General features: G+C 45.1%; 1 protein-coding gene across 22 annotated transcripts in view; it reads right to left on the reverse strand.

The window, feature by feature from the left end:
• ADD3 (adducin 3) overlaps positions 1-23,284 on the reverse strand; it is a 175,535-nt gene extending 152,251 nt beyond the window's left edge. For 7 of the 22 annotated variants that reach the window (XM_075935506.2, XM_006135016.5, XM_075935503.2 and 4 more), the window contains exon 1: positions 23,129-23,277. The gene's annotated coding sequence lies outside the window, so the exon portion shown is untranslated. Of the gene's footprint in view, positions 1-18,918; positions 19,060-23,128 lie in introns of those variants that run through there. The other 15 variants (XM_075935505.2, XM_075935497.2, XM_006135012.5 and 12 more) reach the window with 11 other exon arrangements.
• Between the last annotated feature and the right edge of the window lie 384 nt (positions 23,285-23,668).

A 23,668-nucleotide genomic window follows, 5' to 3' on the forward strand; every position in this document is an offset into this window, starting at 1 on the left:
TAATCTGCCTATGAGGGGTCCTAGCTACCTACGCACTATGTTCTATTAAACAGTATATAAGGGTATGTGTAGCCGCGCGGCACGGGGTTCGCACTAGCCGGCTTTTAAAAATGGCGGCGCCGGCTTTATGCTAATGAAGCCCGAGAAATTCAAATCCCGGGCTTCATTAGCAAGTTCGGTATGCGTACATTACCCCCCTAGTTCAAACTAGGGGGGTAGTGTAGACATACCCTTAAAGACTGGTTAGAGAAGGTGAACAACAACAGTAATGATAATATTTGCCAAGTCTCAGTGTGATGGCACTAGAAAAGTTGCATAGTCCTTTGCACTTCAGTGGAGGCTTAATAGCCAAGTTCTTGAAAACCTATCTAGATCTTCACCTGCCTTTTGTCGACTGTCTAGACTAGCAGAAAGTCTAGCTTTCCTATTTGCAACTTCCAATCACGGTCTCAGATATTTGAATGAATTATATCAGAAGACAAAACAAATTCTCTGTGCTTACTGAGGATAAAACTCATTCACCTCCTCAAATAATTGCTTCTAGGTAGCTGGTTTGTGATTTGTAAGAGATCAATGGCACAACAATTGAAATCCCTGCTCCAAACTTGCATTTCTGGGAATGATTCAGTTACTGCTCCGAAATAGGTTTTGTGCATTATGACTGAGCATTGAATTATGCTATTTTAAAAGAGCAGCTACTATCTTGAGCAGCAGACTGTTTTGCAATGGCCAGCATGTTAACCCTCGTGTCCTAAACTAACTCTAATTTGTATAATCACATTGTCTGCAATGGGTAATAGTTAACTTATACTAAGGAGATTCACCCAGCATTGCTCGGGTCCTTAACGCAATTTTTGTTTTTTGGAAAAGGCTTGCAGGCTGTTTGCAGTGGGGAGGGTTGTGGGGCTGGCCTTGCAGCCTGTCCCTCTCTTCAGGAGGGGCTTCTATGTGGGGGACATGGACTCCCCCCCCAGCACTGTTTTGAGATGGGGACAACTGAGCTGCTCTCTTGCAGAGCCCCATCCCTAGACAGCTAATCTCTTACTGGTGCGACTGCCACTAGTGGTCACACTGCTGTTCCCCCTCCCCTTTTCCCCCGGTTACTGAGTATTGAGTCCTTCCTCTCTCCGCCCCCTCCCTTTCCATGCTCTGGAAAACAGTCCAGTTCCAATGGCACTTCCTTTTTTCTTAGCACAACCAAATCCGGTCCTTGCTTCAAGTTAGGGTAAGAGGAAGATGCACAAACAAATTTGGTGGCTGACGCTCTTACCATTTAGGAGTTCTTGAACAAACAGACTTGCAAACAGACAGATTGACTCAGACAGACGCACAAATCTCTAATATATAGGGAACATTTTTATGGCTCTAAATTATAGCAGATCCTTGATGATTAACCAACCCCAACTTTGATTACTCCCATCTTTGACTGCTGGCATTTAGTAGATTTTTCTTCTGCTTTCCTATAACAACTCTCAAATGGAGATTTAAAATGGCTGGATTAGGAATATAAGCGACTAGTTAACTACCCAATAAGTATATGCTTATTGGGTAGTCAAGTAATGACTCAAGTCACTCTCCCCCCCCCCCCCCCCGCTGCCTCTATCAGAGAGGCAGCAAGGGGGGGCAGGAGCCAGTGCTGGGGGGAGCCAGCTTAAAAGCCAGTTCCCCCCCAACACCGTCTCTGAGGTGGTCAGGGGAGGCAGAGGAACAGCAGGGGAAATGACACAAGAAGGGACTGAAGCACTTGGGCTCCACACAGCGCTGCCACTTTGAAGTACCCTCTTCTCCCCTCCCCTCGCTGCCTCTTCCTGATAGAGGCAGCAAAGCAGGGGGAAAGGGGGCGCAACTAGTCCCTTTACATCCCTATTGTGCACTTCACTGGTGAAATTGCTAGTGTCAAGTATGTTTCTCCCTTTGTGAAAAGATGCTTATAACGATCAGAAATACAGAATATCTCTTCAGATAAAAGAATCTGTACTTTTTTTTTTTTTGGATAAAAAAATCATGACATCGGTATCCTTTAAACAAAGGCAAATTTGAAAATTTTTCAAAACCATGACAGATAGTCAACCTAAATTTGGCCCTACCTTTAACTAAAATCTACCATTAAACACAGGAACAAATATTTCCACAACTTAAAAAATCCAGTGTGAATAGTTTTTAAAACATTCTGATGAAGTATTTACAACCAAAAAATGGTATGTAGCACCCCAAAATTAAATTGATTATAAATTACGTAAAAACAGCTTCATTTGTTTTCATTGTTAAAAGCAGCAGGAAAATGGAAAAAAAGGAAGATAATTCTTTCTTACATCTCTTTTTCCATTAGATTTTTAGTCTCTAAACTATTTAGATTTCCTTATTTAATGTACTTTAACATGAGCAAGAGATAAAAACTCTAATCCTGCCAGAATGTGGACTCATTGGGACTACTCACTTCCTTATGTGGTTAGGCCCTGTGATGATGTCAGTTGTGTAGATGTGTGAACAGAGCTGGCACCAGAGTGGACTGCAGGAGTTGGTTCCTGGATGAGTACGATAGAGGTGTGCTATGTGATTACTGGAAGGAATTTGTTTCAGGGTAGGAGTTTGTCTGTAGGAGAGGATTGGCCTGTCCCAAGACCTGTGAAAGTGAGGGGTCTTTTTCCAGGATAGGTTGTAATGCCATCATCACAGCACCTAACCACATAAGCTGCTCATGTAACTGCACATCCATCAGTGTGATCTAAGCCCGTGTTTCTCAACCAGTGGTACGAGTACCCTTAGGAGTACTTGAGAAGTCTGGAGGGTACATCAACACAACTGAAATTTGAAGAAAACTGAATTTTTGTTTTAAGTTTTACAATGCTTTATTTTTGTACTTTTTACATTCAAAAATGTCACTGCCCACCTGGCTACAATTAAGTTGTTTAAACAAATGTGTTGCAATGGTAGAAAAAAATTGTGTGTCAAACTTGTAGGTACTGGTGGTACTCTTTTTTTTTTTTTAATTATTTTTTATTTTTAAAGAGAGGGTACTTTATAAAAGAAGGTTGAGAAACACTAATCTAAGTCATCAAGAGACAGCAATGCCACTCTGCCATGTATATTGGCAAACTGGACAGTCTCTAAAAGAAAGAATTAACCGACACAAATCAGATATTTGAAAAGGTAACGCACAGAAACCTGTTGGGGAACATTTGAACTTACCCCAGGCACTCATTAATGGATTTCAAAGTTACTGTATTATTGCAAGCCAATTCCAAAAAAACAGCTTGAAAGGGAGGCTGCAGAACTTAATTTCATTTATAAGTTTGATACCTGCAACAGAGGTCTAAACAAAGACCTTGTGTGGATGGCCAACTAGATTCCACATCCTAATGACAAAAAAAGAGCACTTAGTACTCACTCTTATCAGCTTCATTTATCATGGACAATGACAATATTTTTCTTTCCCCACACCATCCTCATCCCCTCTCTTTCTCTGCTATTTATTTGGAACTTGGACTCCTTAACTCCATTCATCTGAAGTAGTGGGTTGTGCCCAAGAAAACTCATGATACCATCTACAATTATTGTTAGTCTCTAAACTGCTGCAAGACTTCATTATTTTTAATGAATCATCCAGGACTGTAAAAACCTTTGACAATGACCAACCCCACTGCAAATCACAACTTTGGGCATCCAGGCCCTTTGCTAGAATTAGGCAATTTGTTAGGAAAGGGATGGGTAATAGAGTTGTACATAATTTTGTACTGAACAGTTGCAACCCTGAAAAAATGATGAATACTGGAGTACTGAGAGGTACTGATTTCCTTAAATTACTATCAAAATGAAATGCCATCAGGAGGAGCTCAACACCCTGCAGGCACTGGTCTAATCCTTACTATTTCCAAGAATTACACTCTGGATTTCCCTCAGAATTATAAGAAAGATTTCAATTATATGGCTAATGCAGAAAAAAGGCAAACAATTACACTTTGCTATACACATGCATTTTTATTCTTGTAATTTACATCTGCAGCTACAAAAATAACCCCAGCAAAACCTATTTTAAATCATGTACATCAAATGTGTGTATTTCAGTAGTAGCTAAATTCTAAATATTTAAAATTTAACTCCTGTGCAGTTTGAAGTGTCTGATGGAGTTCCAATGCAAGCAATTAATTTGCTCATCTACCTGCTAAAGCTCAGTATCTCACATCACCTTCCAAACACAAATTTATTCTGAAGTGTCATTCCAGAAAACACCAACAGGCTATAACCAGACACAAAATTTCAAAGGCAGACATGTAAATGAAGGTATCAAGCATGGCAAGTATCAGAGGGATAGCCATGTTAGTCTGGATCTGCAAAAGTGACAAAGTCCATGCAAAGCACTGCCTTTAGCCATATGGAGTGAAAATCTATCTACCTCATGAAGAAACTTGCACAAGTACAGACAGATATCTTTCTCTCCAAACTGCATATTTATACCTGCTTCTGGAAATTTCCACTACATGCATCTGACAAAGTGGGTCTTTGCCCACAAAAGCTTATGCTCCAAAGCATGGCAAGGTAACTCATGAGGGTTTGATTCTGCCATTACTCAGGCAGAACTTTCAAGCAATGCAGCTATTCAGTTTTATGATAGTAATGAACACAGAATTCTACAGTATTTCATAGGAGGAAGGCACCAATTTTTTTTTAAAAACTATCTCCTCCTGATGCAATTACCAGCCCTCATCTTAACCAGAATGAAGGGAGATCCTGTGTAGTCAGATTTCAATTAATGGAACTGCTACAAAGATCGACAGGCTTCTCTGCTAAGGATGGTATTTTTACCCAAGAGAAAAGTTCACCATATCTCATTTTCTATAGAAAGACCTCACTCTTTCTAAACGAGGGTGGGAGGGGGAAACAAAGTAAACAAAACATTTTCTAGACCAGTGTTTCCTGATTTTATTTGGCCACAGAACCCTTTTCAGCTTAAAATAATTTCAAGGAACCCCAAGGGTTCCCAGAGTAAAATTTGGCAAGCCAAAAAAAAAAAAAAAAGCCCTGACAGAATTGGTTGAGAAAAAACCTGCAAAATACTCTGTCTCTTTAAGAGGGAGCAGTGTAATGCCGTGTTCTCGCGGAACCCTTACTTTCGCTTTGCGGAACCCTGGGGCTCCACGGAGCACCAATTGGGAAACACTGTTCTAGACCATAAAAATATATTTCAGATCCTAAGCCTGGTTCAAATCCTTTAGAAATACAGAAAACTTCAAAACAAAAGAGGCAACCATTAAAACAGAGGTGGCCAACCTGTGGCACTGGAACTCCATGCAGCTCTTCAGAAGTTAATATGTGGCTCCTCGCATAGGTGCCAACTCTTTGGTTGAAGCTACAAGCACCAATTTTACAATGTGCTGGGACTTGCATGCTGCTCAACCCCAGCTCTGCTCTCATTCCACCTCTTCCCCTTTAGCCTGCCACGGCCTTGCTCCTCCTGGCTACCCTCCAGGATCTGATTTCAGGATGGGGACTTATGGTAGCAACTTCAGGGGAACATGCTAAAGATTTTGTAAATTTCTCTCAGCTTATTTTGTTCCTGAGAGCAGATAAGTTTCTGGAACAAAACAAAACAAAAACCACACACCACACACGATAGTATTAATTTTGTTTAGTTTCGTTTATTGGGGGTTGGGGGGAAAGGAAAGGAAAGGAAAGGAAAGGAAAGGAAAGGAAAGGAAAGGAAAGGAAAGGAAAGGAGAGATGGGAATAGAAGTGTTGCATTTTATGGTAAGTCACCTTTCACAAGTTTCCATTATATTTTAAAATATAGGCATCATACAAATTTTTCCATGTTAATCAGATCAGTCTTAATTTTATTTATATATATATATATATATATATATATATATATATATATATATATATATATATATATATCATATATATATATATATATATATATATAAAAAATTATACACACACACAAATATATTGCTCCTGATAGTTCTGCCCTTTGAGTTTGTGTATCTTCAGTAATCAGCTATATTTCTGATTACAACTATTAACATCAATGGGAGATACATGTATATTATAGGGAGACGAAACTCCTAACAAACGACCTCTACATAACCTTAATAGACCAATAAAACGTTTTACTTTCTTCTTCAAACAAGTTTTAACAGTTTTCCACTGGCATGGCATAGTTAAGAGGAAGCTGTAATTAAAATCTTTATAACACATCCCAGTGAAAACTAAAGCCAAAATATATCAAAGGTCACCTTATATAAAAAAAGCCTTATTGTTTGTGTGTATACTTAAACAAAAGCTTTGTTGGCACAAGTAGAGATGGGAGTCAGGGAAATTCAATTTAACCCCTGGTAATGGCAACAACATTAGATTTATATTACAAAGGTGGATTATTGCGTAAGTAGGCAATTAGTATTTCAGTTTTGAAAATGAATCGTGTCATCACTCATATATGCAAAGCTGCAGGCTATATTTTCTCTCATGAAAATGATCAGATATTACCTCACAATTAATTTAACTTCTCCTAGTGATTAAATTACTTTATTTAGTAGCAGACCAATATTTATAGTACCATAGCTTTAAGCAAAGCACAACAAAAATGTCAATGTTAAGACGGAAGAGAGAAGAACAGAATCAAATATTTCAATTTTTCTAAGTATGTTGGTCTCAGAATATAACTAATGTAAAATGGAATCCACATTGCCTTAAACTAGTGGCAGTGGTTCTCAAAGTGTGATCTGTGGGCTTGGAGCTTGCCTCCCTGCACAGCGGAAAGCCAGCACTGGTGCTCCAGCCCTGCCATCTCCCCGGCAAAATTGAAGCACTGGCACCAGCTTCCCACTGCGAGGGGGAGCCCCAAGCCTCAAAGGCTGGATTCAGTTGAGTTGGGGGAAGAGAAGCAACTCCATGCTGGCAGCACAGGAAACCCTCATCCTCAGCCCACACCTGAGGAGGGATGTTAAAGACTAGACAACTAGTCTTGACTAGTTGATATACCTCCCCACCCTTGCTGCCTCTGAGATAGAGCAGGGTTTCCCAACCTATGGGTCGGGACCCAATATGGGTCGCCATTACATTTCAAAAGGGTTGCCAAGTGTCTCCCCAGGTGGCTCTGCCCTCCTTCCTCCCCGTTTTTGAATTGCCTTGGGTCACCAAGTCTTCCTGAATTGTCAAAATGGGTCCCCACCTGGAAAAGGTTGGGAACCACTGAGATAGAGGTAGCAAAGGGGGTGGGAAGGGGTACTCTGAAACCGCAAGGCTATACGCGGAGTTCCACATTCCTCTTTTGAAATGTACAAAAGCCCCAACAGAGTCTCTTGCACATTTCAAAGGAGGAAGGCGGAAGTGCCTATCGACTAGTCGACTGATAAATTAACCATATTTTAACATCCTTGTTCCTGAGCACTCCCTCACACCCAGCACCCCTTCTTCCACCCCCTTCTGCATCCTGGGTGGTAAGCTGGTGGTCTGTGGAAAGGTTTGCATTGAGCAGGGCACGCTGTGGGCCATAAAGTGTAAGAAACACTGATTTAAAGGTACAGGAAGATTCTTAGATCTGAATAGTGTAACACCAAAACCTTAGACATTTTAAAACTAAATCTACTTTATCCTTGTTACGCTTTGCACTTCATTCTACTTGGACAAGGAAGTCACAATGTTTAATTTCAAATATTATTGAGTCAGTTTTGATTCAAGGTTCTCTCATACTAGAACTATATTGCTGTGTTCGGGTTTACATCATGATAGAACACTGCTTAAATACGCAACAAAAACACCACATGCTACAAAACCTCACTAAGAAACCTTTTATTTGGGATCTCAATAGCACACCTTTTGAAATAAAAGGTATCACTTCACCATGTTATCTGGGGCCCAGCAACTAGAGATGTTAGACAGCATGTAACTGAATAGTCATGTAACCGCATCAAATTTTCGTGGTTACACAACTATCTGATAGTCCCCAGAAGCAGGGCTGGCAGCAAGTGCACTCCCAGCCCCACTCCCGCGGAGCCCCCTGCTACTCTGTGCTGTTGCCTCTCTATCAAAAGCAGCAGAGCAGGGTGGCAGGTGGAGTTGGTCCATGAGGGGAGCCGGAGCCCAAGCCTAAGCCTGCCGTAGACAGAAGCAGCTTCACGGCAGCCACCCCCACCCCCACACTGGGGGAAAACTAGCTTTTAAGCCGGCTCCCCTCAGCACTGGCTCCCCTCCGCACCCCTGTATGAGGCAGCAAGGGGCAGGTCCACAGAGCCAGGACGCGCACAAAGCTGACTTAAAAGCCACCTCCCTGCACACACTGGCTCCTGCCTGGCCCCCTCACAGTGGGGTGGGGGGAGGCAGATCTGGCGCCCACCTACCCACACTTGCTGCCTCTGTATCAGAGGCAGCAAGGGAGGGGGGAATGCGTGTAGTCGACAGGATCAACCAATAAGCCCAGGCTTACCAGTTAGTCATCCACACATTAACATGAAGAAATTGAAGATAGTATAAATGAAATTATTATTTTAAAAAACAAAATGGTTGATTCTCCCTACTTCTTCTCCTTCACATTTTTAGTTTGTTATGTTGATAAAAAAACAAATCATAAAACACGCTTTGCTAATTATAGGAGTACTTTGGCCTGTCTCTTTCCAATTGTTTTTTCAAAGTACAGCACTGCCTATTATTGCAGAAGAAAATATATGACATCTGGATATCATTTTTTGTAATCAGTTGCACAAGTTAACTGTCTTTTTTATTACAAAAAAACTAATTAAAATGTTACTAGAATGATGTACTTTGGACATTTTGTTTTCAGCCTTACAAACTGAATTCTCTTTGGTCTAACTAAGCACATATTTGGAGAGATCTGCAAAGTATTTTAAATATCCTAAAAAGATTGAAAGAGCACAGTTAACATAAAATATGAATACTTTCTTTGAATGCATATCTGGCTTGGCACTATGTATAAAAAGACTAACAGATTTTAATACTCAATCCATACCATCAATAGGCCGGCAAGAATTCTAGCTTGTATTCACCGTAATCTCCATCAAATGGAAAAGATATACGCTTTCATACTAGGAATGTATTTGTGTACACGGGTAAACGGTTAACCAATGAGCCTGGGTCATCAGTTAACCTTCACAGTTACACCTAGGCCTGCTTCCCCCACCCCTTCCTGCTGCCTCCAGTGCTGCCTCTAGTGCTCACTGGAAGCTACCTTTTAAGCAGGCTCCCCGCGTGTACTGGCTCCCATGGAGCAGCCTGCACCCCCCATGTGCACTGCATCAGAATCAGCAGTGTGGGGAGGAGGTGGCTCCCAAGGAGCCAACTTAAAAGCTGGCTCTTGCTGCCTCTGATACGGAGGTAACAGTGTTGGGGCAGGGCGGCCTTCTATCCACCCCTGCATGTAAACATGTAACCACTGAAAAAAATTCAGTAGTTACACATTTACAAAAATAAACACATTTTAACATCCCTATTTTATACCCTAATTTTTTTAAATTTTTGATGGGGGGAGAGATTGCATAATGGACAGGAGACAACAGCATGAATTTCTGCAGGATAACTATTTTAGAAATCACCTTTGAAGAGTTTATCTTCGGCATTTAGGTCACAGTGTATATCTGCCCTTCTGAATTCCATCCTGCAGGACTTAGGAAAATAATAGATTTAAATCGTTATAGAAGAACACTGTCTGTGTGTATATTCTTACGTCAAAAGATGCATTTGAGGATTCTTGCTATATGAAATCCCAAAGAATCTCATTTGCTTCTAGAACTGTGAAGCATGGTTTTGACCGTAAGCTCTCCCAGGACAAGGACTATCTTTTAGTATGTGTTTGCATAGCACCTAAGACAAATGGAGCTTTCCGTTCTGACTGGGCCCTCTAGGCATCACTATAATACCAATTAAATCTGCAATTTCACTCTACTTTATTAAACCTACATGTGCATCCAACAGAATCCCAAGTGTAAATGGGGTGTACAGATCCCACTGGACACAGAAGGTGCCAGAGCAGCTCTGGTGGTAGGACTAGCGTAGCCTCCAAAACCTCTTAATCTTGTATGATAGAGAGGAAGCCTTTAAATGGGAAAAAGCATTAGTTGGGGGAAGAGAGAGAGAGAGAGAGAGAGACTGTCTTAAACAGCATATGGCAGGAGTCACGCCTGAAACTGTGAAGGGAACTCCTACCCATGAGGTGTTCACCCAGATCCTAAGAACAGTATAATGGGCTCCAAGACTAAGCTAGACACAGATCCTAATTCAGATACTCAGCCAGACGGACTTCCACAATCTACCCTGCCTCTCCCCATGTTAGAGCTGAATCATAGGCAGTACTATAGACTTACTGTCTCCCTCTTTGCTGGATTCACAGGAGAAAGTATCCCTGAATGCATTAGGGTTTGTGACTAGTTTTGATCACACATCTGGAGAGACAAAGCCCACAGAGCAGAACCACTACTGCTTCCGCACTCCTTTGGCAAACTGGGCTTATGCTGGGACCCACCCAGCGTAGAGAAGGTCAGGTCCTTATCTAGTGTAGATAAGGTAAGGTCAGGGAAAAACCCAAAGATCTTGTTCTATCAGGATATTATCCATCTTTCTTGTTACAGCTGTGCTAACACGTCACCATATTTAAACTCGTGTTTACATTTAAAGCAGAAGTTCAAGCTGTTTTTATATGAAAAACCCACAGAATATCTGCTCCCTGATTTCAACCACTATCTGAGTAAAGATTGAATTTTCTGAAGTGTTGTTTTAAAACTAGTTAGTTCCCATTTTAATCAAATTAAAAACTGCCCTCCTTGAAATTCACATTGAGTCTCAATTTTTGAACACCACTAATTTAAAAAATGGTAAACTGTATAGTAAGCAAAGTACATTATGAGAATTTGGTGGATTCTTTGGGGTTATCTAATGATTAACAAAATTAGATTTTTTTACATCACAACTTGGTTTGTCTCAGATGTAGCTGAGGGAGATCATCATTTACAACAACCTAGATCTTCTGTTGGTTCATCATTGTCCAGGAACTCAGAGAAACTGTTCAGACAGTTCAGAAGTGCTCCTGAACCATCTAAATAGTTTCAGTCCATGGTAACAGGTTCTTCAACACAGTAGCTGTTTTGCTGAAGACCAAGATCTACAGGAAACTGTTCAACTGGATCAGGAGAAGTGCTATTGAGCGAATTAAACAGTTTCACAAGATCCTCTGCTGGTTGATGTAGTTTCATGAAGCTTTTCAGCAAAGCTCCTCAGCCCACTGACCAATTTCAAAGTGACCATGGTCCTTTCTGAAGTAACTGCTGGTTTGTCAAAGACCAGAAGCTCACTACTAGAAGGTACATGAACTCTGCCACAATAAGAATGCCAGTTTTCCATCCCCCTTCCTCAAACACATGTAAGTGTGATTTTCCAGAAGAGTGCAAAACAGGGGAAAAGGCTAGGAGAAGTCTGTCTGTTTATGTTGTAGGTGGTTTGGGATATTGGAAGGCTGGCATCCCTATTAGCATATAGTTAAGGCTAGGGATGTAAATAGTGTAGCCAATTAAATGATTAACAGATAAGTGAAAGCTTATCAGTTAATGCTACCAACTCCTCTCTGTTCCCCCTCGCCCTCACAAAAAAAATCTGCCTGTAAATTTTTTACAGGGCTAGCTAGCAACCTGGCTCAGTCCTGGCTCGCACCAGGTCCCAGGAGCTATCCGCGCTGCAGCTCTTCATGAAAAATAATTTAGAAGCCAAGAGGATCTGGCGTAAGCTTGGACTCAGTCCGGCTGCCTGCCTGCTCCTAAATGATTTTCCCAGCAGAGGTAGCTCCCACGACTGAGCTAGGACAGAGTCAAGCTGCCTGCCCTCCAGCTCCTAAAATACTCTTAGTGCAGAGCTGCAGCAGGGGTAGTTGCTGGACCCAGCACAAGCCAGGATTGAGTGTTTGCAGTGCTAACCCTTATCAATTAATTGTATAACTGACCAAGTTTTTGTCGACTACATGATTAACACATTATACAGGTCTTAACATCCTAAGTTAAGGTTCTGGTTTATTGTTTGTGTTGCATGGTGGTTATTCTAGCGGTAAAATAAGAGTACTGCTGGAGAAATAAATTATGTCATTTTACATGCCTTAAAACTTTTTATTTCTTTGCTCTGGTTGTTGTGTGTTAGGCATGTATGCATAGAGCAACCTTAACCTTACACATCATATTTTGTGTATTAAGTATACACACTGCCAAGAAACTTTGCAAGATTCAATTATGTCAAATATTATAGAGTAACAATGGATATATATGAGGTAAAGTTTATATGCCTTTATAATCTGGCAAAAATCAAACCCAGATCAATGTAAGTCAAATCTGCATCCTAGGGATTATATCAATACCAAATGTCAAGTTTCTATGAACTTCCACTGATATGGTAGGGCTGTTAAATCCAAAAGTTAATTTTCTTTGCAGGGAAAAAAAACCCTGCATTTTCTGGCCTACTTTATATGTGAAAAAGAACTTAACTGTTTCTGATTAAACTTAAAAAAAAAAAAAAAAACTTCCTGCTGAAGGGAAAGCATACCAAAATTGAACCAAAAGAGTACAACTGAGATTCATAAAAGTAGTGATTTTATACTTTAAGAAAAATGCAAATGCCACCTCATTTAGATTATAAACTCTTTGGGGCACGGACAGTCACTTACCATAAGTCTGTATAGCATTTAGCACAATGGGCTCAAACCCACAATGGCCTCTGATTTAGATATAGAAGACTGAGCTAAACACCAGGCTCACACACTAGTCTTCACACATTAAGGACATAAACTTGTTTTCATTAAAAATTTAAAAAACAAAAAAATAGTCTAGTAGTACCTTAAAGACTAACCAAACATGTAGATAGTATCATGAGGTTTCATGGGTGGAACCTACTTCCTCAGGTAAGCATTAGCTTATCGAATGGTTGACTAGTCCTTCACATCCTAGTTTTTACTCTCCAACGTTACCTTTTTTCCAAATGAAGACAAGGCTTTTAGGAGACCAAAGTGCAGAATGAGACCTCTGTAATATGTGTAATTATTTAATATCAGCTGATTATGCCCCCACTAAGCAAAATTTGTGTTAATACTGTCCCAATTAAACAGCAGTCATTACCATTCATCAGTATTTGTTTAAAAATTCCAAAGACAATGTCTTGGTAAAACAGCTATTCTGACATGACATGAACTGAATTGTGAAGGTATGAAGACTCCAACTTTGGTACCTGAACAGGGTGAAGCTTTTAAGTATAAACTGACATGTTTGAAAACATTATCTTACTTTTATACTACCAACTTTTTTCCCCTATTAGCTTCTAAGCATTTTCCTGTTTATTAGTATTTTTACAGCTATTATCCCAAGCCACAAATGAGGAAGATATTTAAAGACATTTTAAAAGAAGCAATGCTTGATACTTTCCTTAGAGGTTGAGCAACAAACAACACTGGTGTATCTGAAACTGAGAGGGGGAGAAGGAGAAAAGAGACAGAAGGAAGCCCTTCTTATATATACCATTTATTTGAAAGTTAATATAGCACACAGATATACAACTAAGATCATACACCACAGTGGTTACTCTAAGCACATTAATGGTTCAAGTAATAAATTCCCATTCCTTAGGGGTTGTAACGTAATCTTTATTACTTAGTGCCAAATGATACAGCCAACACATTGTTTTGTTCGTAAGGCATCTGGCATTACAAAACAATGCAAAGAAAACCCATGATTCAGCAGGAAAGTTCTGTGATGGTCTGCAGTCTGGCCACTTGGTCAGTTTGTAGGACTGTGGTTAAGGCTGGTAAGAAGCGGGAAATTGACTAATTGTATACTTGATATAATTTGTATTGAGTACACCATTAGTCGATAAGGGGCCCCGCTGTGGCTCTGCAGTTTAAAAGTAGTAGGAGCTGGAATGCAGGCAGCCCAGCTCTTACTACATTTAAATTGCAGAGCTGCAGCGGGGGTAGGTACAGGATGAGGCGTGAGCCAGGACTCAGCAGTCCTGGTTCATGCTGGGCGCCGGACAGCTGTACCACTGCCTTTTAAATGTAGTAAGAGTCACACGGTTTAAAAGCCGGTTCCCCCCAGCAATGTCTCCGCGGTGTGAAGGGGGGGACAAAGGAAGCAGAGGCACAGCAAACTGGGTCCTGGACCTACCCCCGCTGCAGCTCTGCATTTTAAATGTAGTAAGAGCCGCCTGGCAAAATCCTACCTAAGGAGTTACCCTGGAATGAAACTCGTTCACAAAATCCAATTGCCTACAGTCCACAAGAGAATCTATCACCCTACATCACTGAACAGATCACACATACACTCAGGAAAGGCTTTTTAAATGGCATGGGTCCACTTCTCCACCTATACCAACCAACAATCAACTTTTATTCATCATGAAATATTGGACACACTAAGGAGTCTCAAACTAAGACCTATGAATGACCAAAATGGTAAAAAAGGCATTTGGTATTGAAATAGCTAATGCTTCATTTAAGGATGCACTCTCCCTTTCCTCCTTCAAACATGAAATAGCATGACAGACACTGAAGAAATCTAGATGGATAGGTCAGTTATAGCCAGCTACTGCCCAGTATCAATCTAATTTCTGAGCAAGATATGGGGAATATAGCCAAAGGCCAACTACAAGCTCATTTAGCTGAAGTCAGTATCTTAGACCTGGTATAAATCTGGATTCAGGTCAGGACATGGGAGGGAAACAGCTTTAGTGGCGTGAAGGTGTTGTGTGCTGGGGGGAGGGAGAGGAGACGGAGGTTTGGTAGGTGACTCTGTGATTGGGCGGTGGGAAAGTTACAGTACTGCTATCCTTACTTCTGCCCTGCGTCTGACAGTTGCGCTGCCTTCAGAGCTGGGTATCTGAAGAAAGGCAGCTGCTGGCCAGGAGCCAGTTCTGAATGCAGAGCTACTATCAGCAACAATGCAGAAATAAGGATGGCCTGGTATGGTATTTCTAGACCTTATTCTACACTTATCTTCAGACCTGGACCCTCAGTCAGCAGCTGCCACTCTCTAGCCACCCAGTTCATATCAAACCAACCTAATAGCTTTCTGTGACAGGATAACGAGTCTTGTGGACGAGAAGCAGTGGACTTGGTATACCTTTATTTTATAAGGCATTTGATACCATCTCACATGATCTTCTTATCAATAAATGAGGGAAATACAACTGAGATGGGGCTACTATAAGGTGGGTGCATAGCTGGCTGGATAACCATTCTCAGAGAGCAGTTGTTAATGGTTCATTATCATGCTGGAAGGGCTTAACAAGTGGGGTTCCACAGGGGTCTGTCTTGGGACCAGTTCTGTTCAATATCTTCATCAATGATTTAGATATCAGTATAGACAGTGTGCTTATTAGGTTTATAGGTTATACCAATCTGGGAGGGGTTGGAAGTGCTTTGGAGGATAGGGTACTTATTTTTTATTTTTATTTTATTTTTATTTTTTTAAAGGGGTACTTTATAAAAAAAAGTTGAGAAACACTGGTCTAGATGGTGCAGGGGACTGGACTCGATGACCTCTCGAGGTCCCTTCCAGTTCTAGTGTTCTATGATTCCATTATACCCCTCCCTTCAAAATTACTTTGCATCCGCCTTGCAAGTCCCTTTTGGGTCAGTACTCCATTTCTCAAATTGAGGGGTCTCTTTGTGAAAGATGTACATTACACAATAAAAGCACCCAATACCAGATTCCACATGAGAAGACCAGATTTCACAGTCTGTGATGCATTTTTTTTTGTCCGTGAATTTGATACATCCCTAAACATAAGAAACCACTGTCCTACAAGACAGGTGGCTAAGGGTCCAACAGAACACTATAAAATAATTTAAAACCAAGAATAGTGATAGATCACTATACCTCTACCACTTGACCCTTCACTTCTCAAGTCCCACTAGGATCAATTATTTTTCCAGTCCTAATCAATATTTACTTCCAACCACTATGGGAACAGGTATAATGCCACAGAATACAGTACCAGCACTATGTTGATTACACACAGATGAAGAACAGCTGGGAGAAGCTAGAGCTGTGTAAGACAACATGATGCTAGCAGGCTAAGGATGTTAAATTGCGGTTAATTTATTAGTCGGGTAGTCGAAGGAATTTCAAGTAGTCGACAAATCAATGTGCATTTCAAAGGAGGAACACGCAAGTGCCTAAGAGCCCCCACTGGGGCTCTTGTATATTTCAAAGGAGGAATGCGGAACTCTGGAGCCAGCACAACCTGCCTGCTTTGAAATGTACAAGAGACCCCAGTGGGTGCTCTTGTGCATTTCAAAGTCATGGAGCTCTGCATCAGCAGGGGACTCCCCAGCTGACCCAGGGGGCAGCGCAGCACTTCCCCAGAATCAGCTGTGGGGCCATTGTGAAATCCCAAGGCGGCATTACAAAGGGTTAGCGCAGCACAATTGATCTGCAGCTCAGCTGTGCTTCACTGCCCTTTTGAAACACTGCTTTGGGGTTTCAGAGTAGCCCCACGGCTGATCCCCAGCTCAGCTGTGCTGCCCCTCTGAAATATCCCTTCTTTCCTCCCCTTTGCTGCCTATATCAGATAGAGGCAGCAAAGGAGGGGGGGGAGGAGAAATCAACTAGTCCTTAACATTCTTATAGCAGGCAGAGGAAAGCACTTTGCACCATAGTGGTAAACTCTTCAGTCTCCGTTTGTCAACAATGCTCACAGCTGGCCAGTTCAGTTTGGAGTGATCTACAGTAGCTTCCCATAGAAACTCTGGTCAAGTTCAATACAGTACTCAAGTATTCAGAGATACTCAATGGGATGGTTGTTCCAACATATCTAAAACACTGCCTGCAATGAAGCCTATGTCTTACACAAATCCACTCAGGCACAGTGAAACTTCCATCTCTGGAAAAGACAAACCTTTCGTGGGGGGCCAGTCTGAGATTATGGAACAAACTCTTAAATAAACTAAGAACCATCATAAAACTCATGACCTGCACTCCAAATATAAGTCGCATTTCAACCTTGCCTTCTCTGTTTAAAAATAAATGAGACTTCAAACTCAGCCAAAACACTGCTCTACACATAAAGCTGTAACCCTGGAGAGGGGAGGAAAGAGAATGAGCCACATATGACAGATGTTAGTCACATCACTTAATGTGCTACTGGAAGGCACTCAGATATTATGGTGATGAATACAAGGACCTGTATATAATAGAATACAATTTTTAACAGCTCTGTATCCATGCTAATGAAGAAGTTGCTGTTTGGTCTAAGCTACTACAGAATGAACCTCTCTAATTCAGCAACATCTGTGATATGGCATAATTTTAGTTAGCCCAATGTTCACTTATCTTGGGTGTGGCCAGATTTCCTACAGTCCCATAAAGTTTTACTGCCACCAGTCATGGAGCTCATTGTTCTATGCTGTTTCTTAGTTCCAGTTTATTCTAAATTTCTTCTAAGAGCCCAGTAAGTAATGGAAATGTAGGCAATGCTAACTTCCTGTGGTTCGGCATATTCTCTGGTTTGGCATCAGTCAGGTTCTTACGATGCCAGACTACAAAGATTCAAACTGTACTCACTTTGAACATAGGTATAAAAAAATTTATCCTAAGATAAAGACCTATACATGCGCCAAAGTTTTTTTTAGATCAGTATTGCAGTAAAGACAGACACTTCAATTGCTGGCTCCTACCTAGGAAAACTCCATCACTGAAATAAATTTCCACATTAGCCCTGTAACATTGATAATTGCATAGTAACAACTACATTTCAACCTCTCTGGTGAAGAGACCAACATGAACACCACTTCTAAATATACATGGAAATGACTCATTCACACTTGTGAAAGTGATGGCTATGGCCTATAGGCAACCAGGAGTGACTAGGTTTACACACTTCCAAGGAGCCTCAATAGAAGCAACAGAATGAACAATGGTTTTGGATTTACAGAAGGTGCAAGGGAATCCTAGATCAACAAGTTTACAGGTGACATGCTCTTTTCCCTAGTGGCATCAAATAATCCTGCAGTCCACTTATTTACATAGCCCCAAGCCCAACAGCCTCAGCAGGATGCACACATGCATGTAAACCACAAGGTGCTTGCATCAGAGCCATCCAAACACATTCTATGGAGTAGCAGCAGGAGGGAAACAGATGTTAGATTACATTATAAAGGAACTCCATGAAAGGTTGTTAGGTATGTTTCAGGTACTTCAAAACCTCCTTTTTAAGTGAGGGGTTTTCTTTTCATTCAAAATGCAATGTCTTGCAACAGCCCTACAACCAATTCTCCCCCCCCCCCCCAGGTGAATGCCCAGGACACTGCTACTTCCAAACCGTCCTTTGGCACATTAAGTTGGGTTAACCCGACTTGGGACAGTGTTTGCAATTAAACTTTGACGACCCGTAAGCCCCACGTCTCCCCTCCCCTCGCCCCCCAGGGACTTTCCTCTGAGCATCCACCTTCTGCGCAGCGCACGCCCAAGGCGCACAGCCCGGCTGGAGTGCAGCCCCACCAGCTGGACTCGTGCCACGCTGAAGGGGAGGTCGCCACAGCGCCCCCCGGGAGCTAACGGGGAGCAGCCTCGCCCACGTGGTGGGATCGTGCCCTGGAATGGGGCGCCCCCTTGAAACGCCCCCCCCGACCCCGTAGGCTCCCCCGGGGCCAACGCCCCCAGAGCAAGTGGGGCGCAGCCTCTCCCACGTGGGGCGCGTCACAAAGGGCGTCACACCCCCCACGGCATGGGGAGGGGGGGGACTATGGGGCGGCAGCAGCCTTCCCACCCCCGCTTCCACCCCACCGACCCCCTCCGCAGGGCGCTCCACAGAGCCCCGCGGGAGCATCCGCCGGCGAAACCACCGGTGCGGAGGGGGAGGGTAATTCGGAGCGGCCCCCAATCCCTGTCCACATGGCGCCCCAAGCAGCCCGGCGGGCGGCGGAGAGAGACGTTTGTTTACCTCAGGAGCGAGCGCGCCTTTGTGCGCCCGCGCCGCTGCTCAGCTACGGCGCATCTCGGGGGGGGCGGGGCCGGGTGGCTCCCAATGTGGCAGGAAGGGACACCTGGGCTCCGCCTCCCGCAGCCGGCGCCAACGGCTCCCTATCTGGCAGCGGCCCCGCCCCCCCCCCAATGGTTCGATCGCTCTCGCGCGCGCGACCCCCTCTCCACAGCGGGCGCAGCCAACGTTCGGCCGCGTTTGAATCTCTCCCGGCGCAGAGCCCCGGGCCCTGCTGAGGAGCCGCTCGCGGCTGGGGGTGGGGCGGGGGGCGTGGCTGAGCCGGGCGCCCGGGGGCGCTGCAGTGACGGAGACTGAGGGGCGGGGCTTCTCCGCCCCTCCCTTCCCCCACCCCTTCCCCGCCCACTGGCCCCCGGCCAACCCCTCACAGGCCTCCCCGCAGCAGGTCGCTGGGGCCCTCGCCGCTCCGCAGCTGCCCAGGGGTTGCGTGTCCTCTCTCGGGCCAGCTGCAACCGCCCCGTGCATTGCCCCTCCAATCCCCCCCCCGTGCATTGCCCCTCCAACCTCCCCACCCCCACATTGCTCCACCCTCCCCGTGCATTGCCCCTCCAATCCCCCCCCCGTGCATTGCCCCTCCAACCTCCCCACCCCCACATTGCTCCACCCTCCCCGTGCATTGCCCCTCCAATCCCCCCCCGTGCATTGCCCCTCCAACCTCCCCACCCCCACATTGCTCCACCCTCCCCGTGCATTGCCCCTCCAATCCCTCCCCCCGTGCATTGCCCCTCCAACCTCCCCACCCCCACATTGCTCCACCCTCCCCGTGCATTGCCCCTCCAATCCCCCCCCCGTGCATTGCCCCTCCAACCTCCCCACCCCCACATTGCTCCACCCTCCCCGTGCATTGCCCTTCCAATCCCTCCCCCCGTGCATTGCCCTCCACCCCCCCACATTGCTCCACCCTCCCCGTGCATTGCCCTTCCAATCCCTCCCCCCGTGCATTGCCCCTCCACCCTCCCCACATTGCTCCACCCTTCCCGTGCATTGCCCCTCCAATCCCTCCCCCCGTGCATTGCCCCTCCAACCTCCCCACCCCCACATTGCTCCACCCTCCCCGTGCATTGCCCTTCCAATCCCCCCCCCGTGCATTGCCCTTCCACCCTCCCCACATTGCTCCACCCTCCCCGTGCATTGCCCCTCCAATCCCTCCCCCCGTGCATTGCCCCTCCAACCTCCCCACCCCCACATTGCTCCACCCTCCCCGTGCATTGCCCTTCCAATCCCTCCCCCCGTGCATTGCCCTTCCACCCTCCCCACATTGCTCCACCCTCCCCGTGCATTGCCCTTCCAATCCCTCCCCCCGTGCATTGCCCCTCCAACCTCCCCACCCCCACATTGCTCCACCCTCCCCGTGCATTGCCCTTCCAATCCCCCCCGTGCATTGCCCCTCCACCCTCCCCACTCCCCACATTGCTCCACCCTCCCCGTGCATTGCCCCTCCAATCCCTTCCCACCCCACATTGCTCCACCCTCCCCGTGCATTGCCCCTCCAATCCCTCCCCCTGTGCATTGCCCCATCCACACTCCCCACCCACCCTCCCCGTGCATTGCCCTTCCAATCCCTGCCCCCCGTGCATTGCCCCTCCACCCTCTCTCCACCCTCCCCGTGCATTGCCCCTCCAACCTCCCCACCCCCACATTGCTCCACCCTCCCCGTGCATTGCCCTTCCAATCCCTCCCCCCGTGCATTGCCCCTCCACCCTCCCACACCCCTCCCCTCCCCACCCCCACATTGCTCCACCCTCCCCGTGCATTGCCCCTCCCTCCCCCCAATCCCTTCCCACCCCCACCCCCACATTGCTCCACCCTCCCCGTGCATTGCCCCTCCAATCCCTCCCCCTGTGCATTGCCCCTCCACCCTCCCCACATTGCTCCACCCTCCCCGTGCATTGCCCCTCCACCCTCCCCACATTGCTCCACCCTCCCCGTGCATTGCCCTTCCAATCCCTCCCCCTGTGCATTGCCCTTCCACCCTCCCCACATTGCTCCACCCTCCCCGTGCATTGCCCCTCCACACCAGCCCCTCATCTACTGCCCCTCCACCCTCCGTGCATTTGCCCCCAATACATTGCCCCCTCCACCTCTCATGCATTGCCCCAACCCCCCCATACATTGCCCCTGCAATCTTTTGTGCATTACCTCCCAATCCATCCCCCAAGCATTGCTCTTCCATCCCCCTGTGCATTGCCCCTCCAACTTCTCCTCTCTTTGCATCGCCCCTCCAACCTGCTGTGCATTTCTGCAAGCCCATCAGCCTCCCCATACATTGCCCCTCCAGTCCCGCTCATGCATTGCTCTTCCAGCTGCCTGTGCATTGCCAATTCAACCTCCCCTCCCCCACCCGTGCATTGCCCCTCCAGCCCTCCTGTGCATTGCCCCTATCCAGTTAATTCTTACGCCTCCATTTTCCCACCCTCTAAGGCAGGGGAGGGGAAGCTCAGGCCCTGGGCTGGATGTGGCTCCTAGCTTGCCTGGATCCAGCCCCCTAGGATTAAGGGCTCCCATCTCAGCATTGGGGAGCCCATGCTGGTGCTCCAAAAACTATTAGCCTGGACTAATAGATGCTCTGTTTCTCACTTATGCATGGTTTCCAACTGACATTTCTGTGGGTCAGCAACCCCCAACCCAAAAACAGTTCCCCACCCCTACCCTAAGGCTTTCCATCCCCTGCATTGCACCTCCCACACCACAACAGCACCTTCAGAGCCCCAATCCCTTCACTCCTGCATTGCTCCTCCTGTCCCCAGTTCCTTCTTTATCCCAACCCCTCCACCCTCTGCAGTGCTCCTCCAGACCCCCCCAATTCCTGCATTCCCCTTAATACCCCCAATTAATTCATGCTTCTCCATTGCCCCTACTAGCAAGTCATTCCTACTCCCATTGCCCCTCCATCCCCAGCACTGCCCATACCCCTCACTTAATTTCTACACGTCCATTGCCCCAGCAGCCCCTAGTCCTGCATTACCCCATCCCCATTCAATTCCTACCCCTCCATTACCTCCAACTCCTGCAGCTACTTCCACCCAGTTACTTTACCTCTCCTTCTCAGCCCACCCAGTTAATTCCTATCCCTCTTTCCACACTGCCTTCAGTTATCCCCAACCCATTTTATTCCTACCACTCACTCCATGCCCCCTAAATACCTGTCTTTCCATCCCCCCACATAGCTCCAGCATTCATGCTGCTGTCAATGCACTTACTTTCTCTCTCATTTCTCCAATTCACACTATCACCCTATATCAAATTAATCCTTCCCCATCTTATTTTATGTCACCCCTACAAACTTCATTTCCCCTCTCAAAACACAATTCATTTTACCAGAGCACCTTCCTGCCCCTGCCCAAAATTCAAATGGTTTTCCACTGGCACTTTTCTATTCTCTCCCCACCCCAGTTCAATCTATTTCTCCCCTGCAGCCTAAATAACATTCACAATTTTATTCCTCTTCACACCGCTCACGCCCAACATGCACACACCATTTCCTCCATGCACAACTCTTTCCGTCTCCCCCATGCAGAGATACCACTCACATAGATACAGGCACACCCATACTTCCTTCCTCCTCCCTTACAGGATGGGGCAATCTCCCCCAATCCTTTTCTATTTTGGGGCATAGGAGAAAGCATAAGGCTAGCCTTCGCACATCAATCTTACCCCAATTTCTCTCCCTTTGATTCTCACCCTCTCCTCTGCCTGATCCTAAGACATGGGAATGTCGATTTCAACTCCCCTATAGTCTCTCCTTCATCCACTGATTATTTCTGAAAACTGAAAAACCGAAATCAGCACATCCTTTTGATGCTTTAGGGCAAGGGGATTTTGCTAGCCACATGATGGCATTATGTCGTTAGACTCGCTGTGTTTGGCTCTGCTATCAGAGGAAAAAGCTAGATAATTCTTTTTTTTTTTTTTAAATCTTTCGCCCTCTTCACAAATTCATTGTTGCATGAAAGTTTACGTGGATTAATACTGCAAAAAGTGTATTGAGGGTGGACGAGGGGGGAGTTGTCTCTCCAGCAGTTTGAGAGCGGCAGAAAACAGCATGCAGCATAATCTATTTCAAATGTGTAGGATCAACCTTTACCATCCCCCTCAGCCCCACCTTTTGCATATTTGTTTAAGAAATGGCTACAAGATTTAATAGTTTACTTACCAAACGGCCGTCCAGGGCTTCCTGTTTGCCCAGTGTTTCTCTGTGTGTGTTTTTCCCTTTTGTAGGTGGGGATTCTGCAGTGCTGCACAGACACACTGCAGCAGCTCCAAAGCTGGAGGATAGTAAAGTGTGTTACTTACTACAGAGGCTCTATATTGCCACTAGGCGCTGGCAAGAGGAAAGCATTTTCTTAAAGAGACATGATTCTTCTTCATCCCCGCCTCCCCCTGCTCCCTTTAACTTTTACTTCACAAAATATGGGAAACTGTAGGAGGTTGGACTGGGAAAATGCATAAACAGAGGAGGTCAAGGTTAATACTGAGTGAGTAATTGAGAAAAGGCTTGAGCATGACTCAATGAATAGCTGGAATTGCCCACTCTCAAAAGAACATTTGCTACTTTTCAGACAAACTTTATCAACTGCCATAAATGCTGCCTGAATATTTTCCTTGACACCTTTACTACTTAAAATGAGGACTCCTATGGCACCTTAGAGACTCCTTGTTGTTTTTGCAGATACAGACTAACACGGCCACCTGT

The sequence above is a fragment of the Pelodiscus sinensis genome, chromosome 8 (assembly GCF_052426305.1).
Source record: "Pelodiscus sinensis isolate ZL-2025 chromosome 8, ASM5242630v1, whole genome shotgun sequence".
Taxonomy (NCBI): Eukaryota; Metazoa; Chordata; order Testudines; family Trionychidae; genus Pelodiscus; species Pelodiscus sinensis.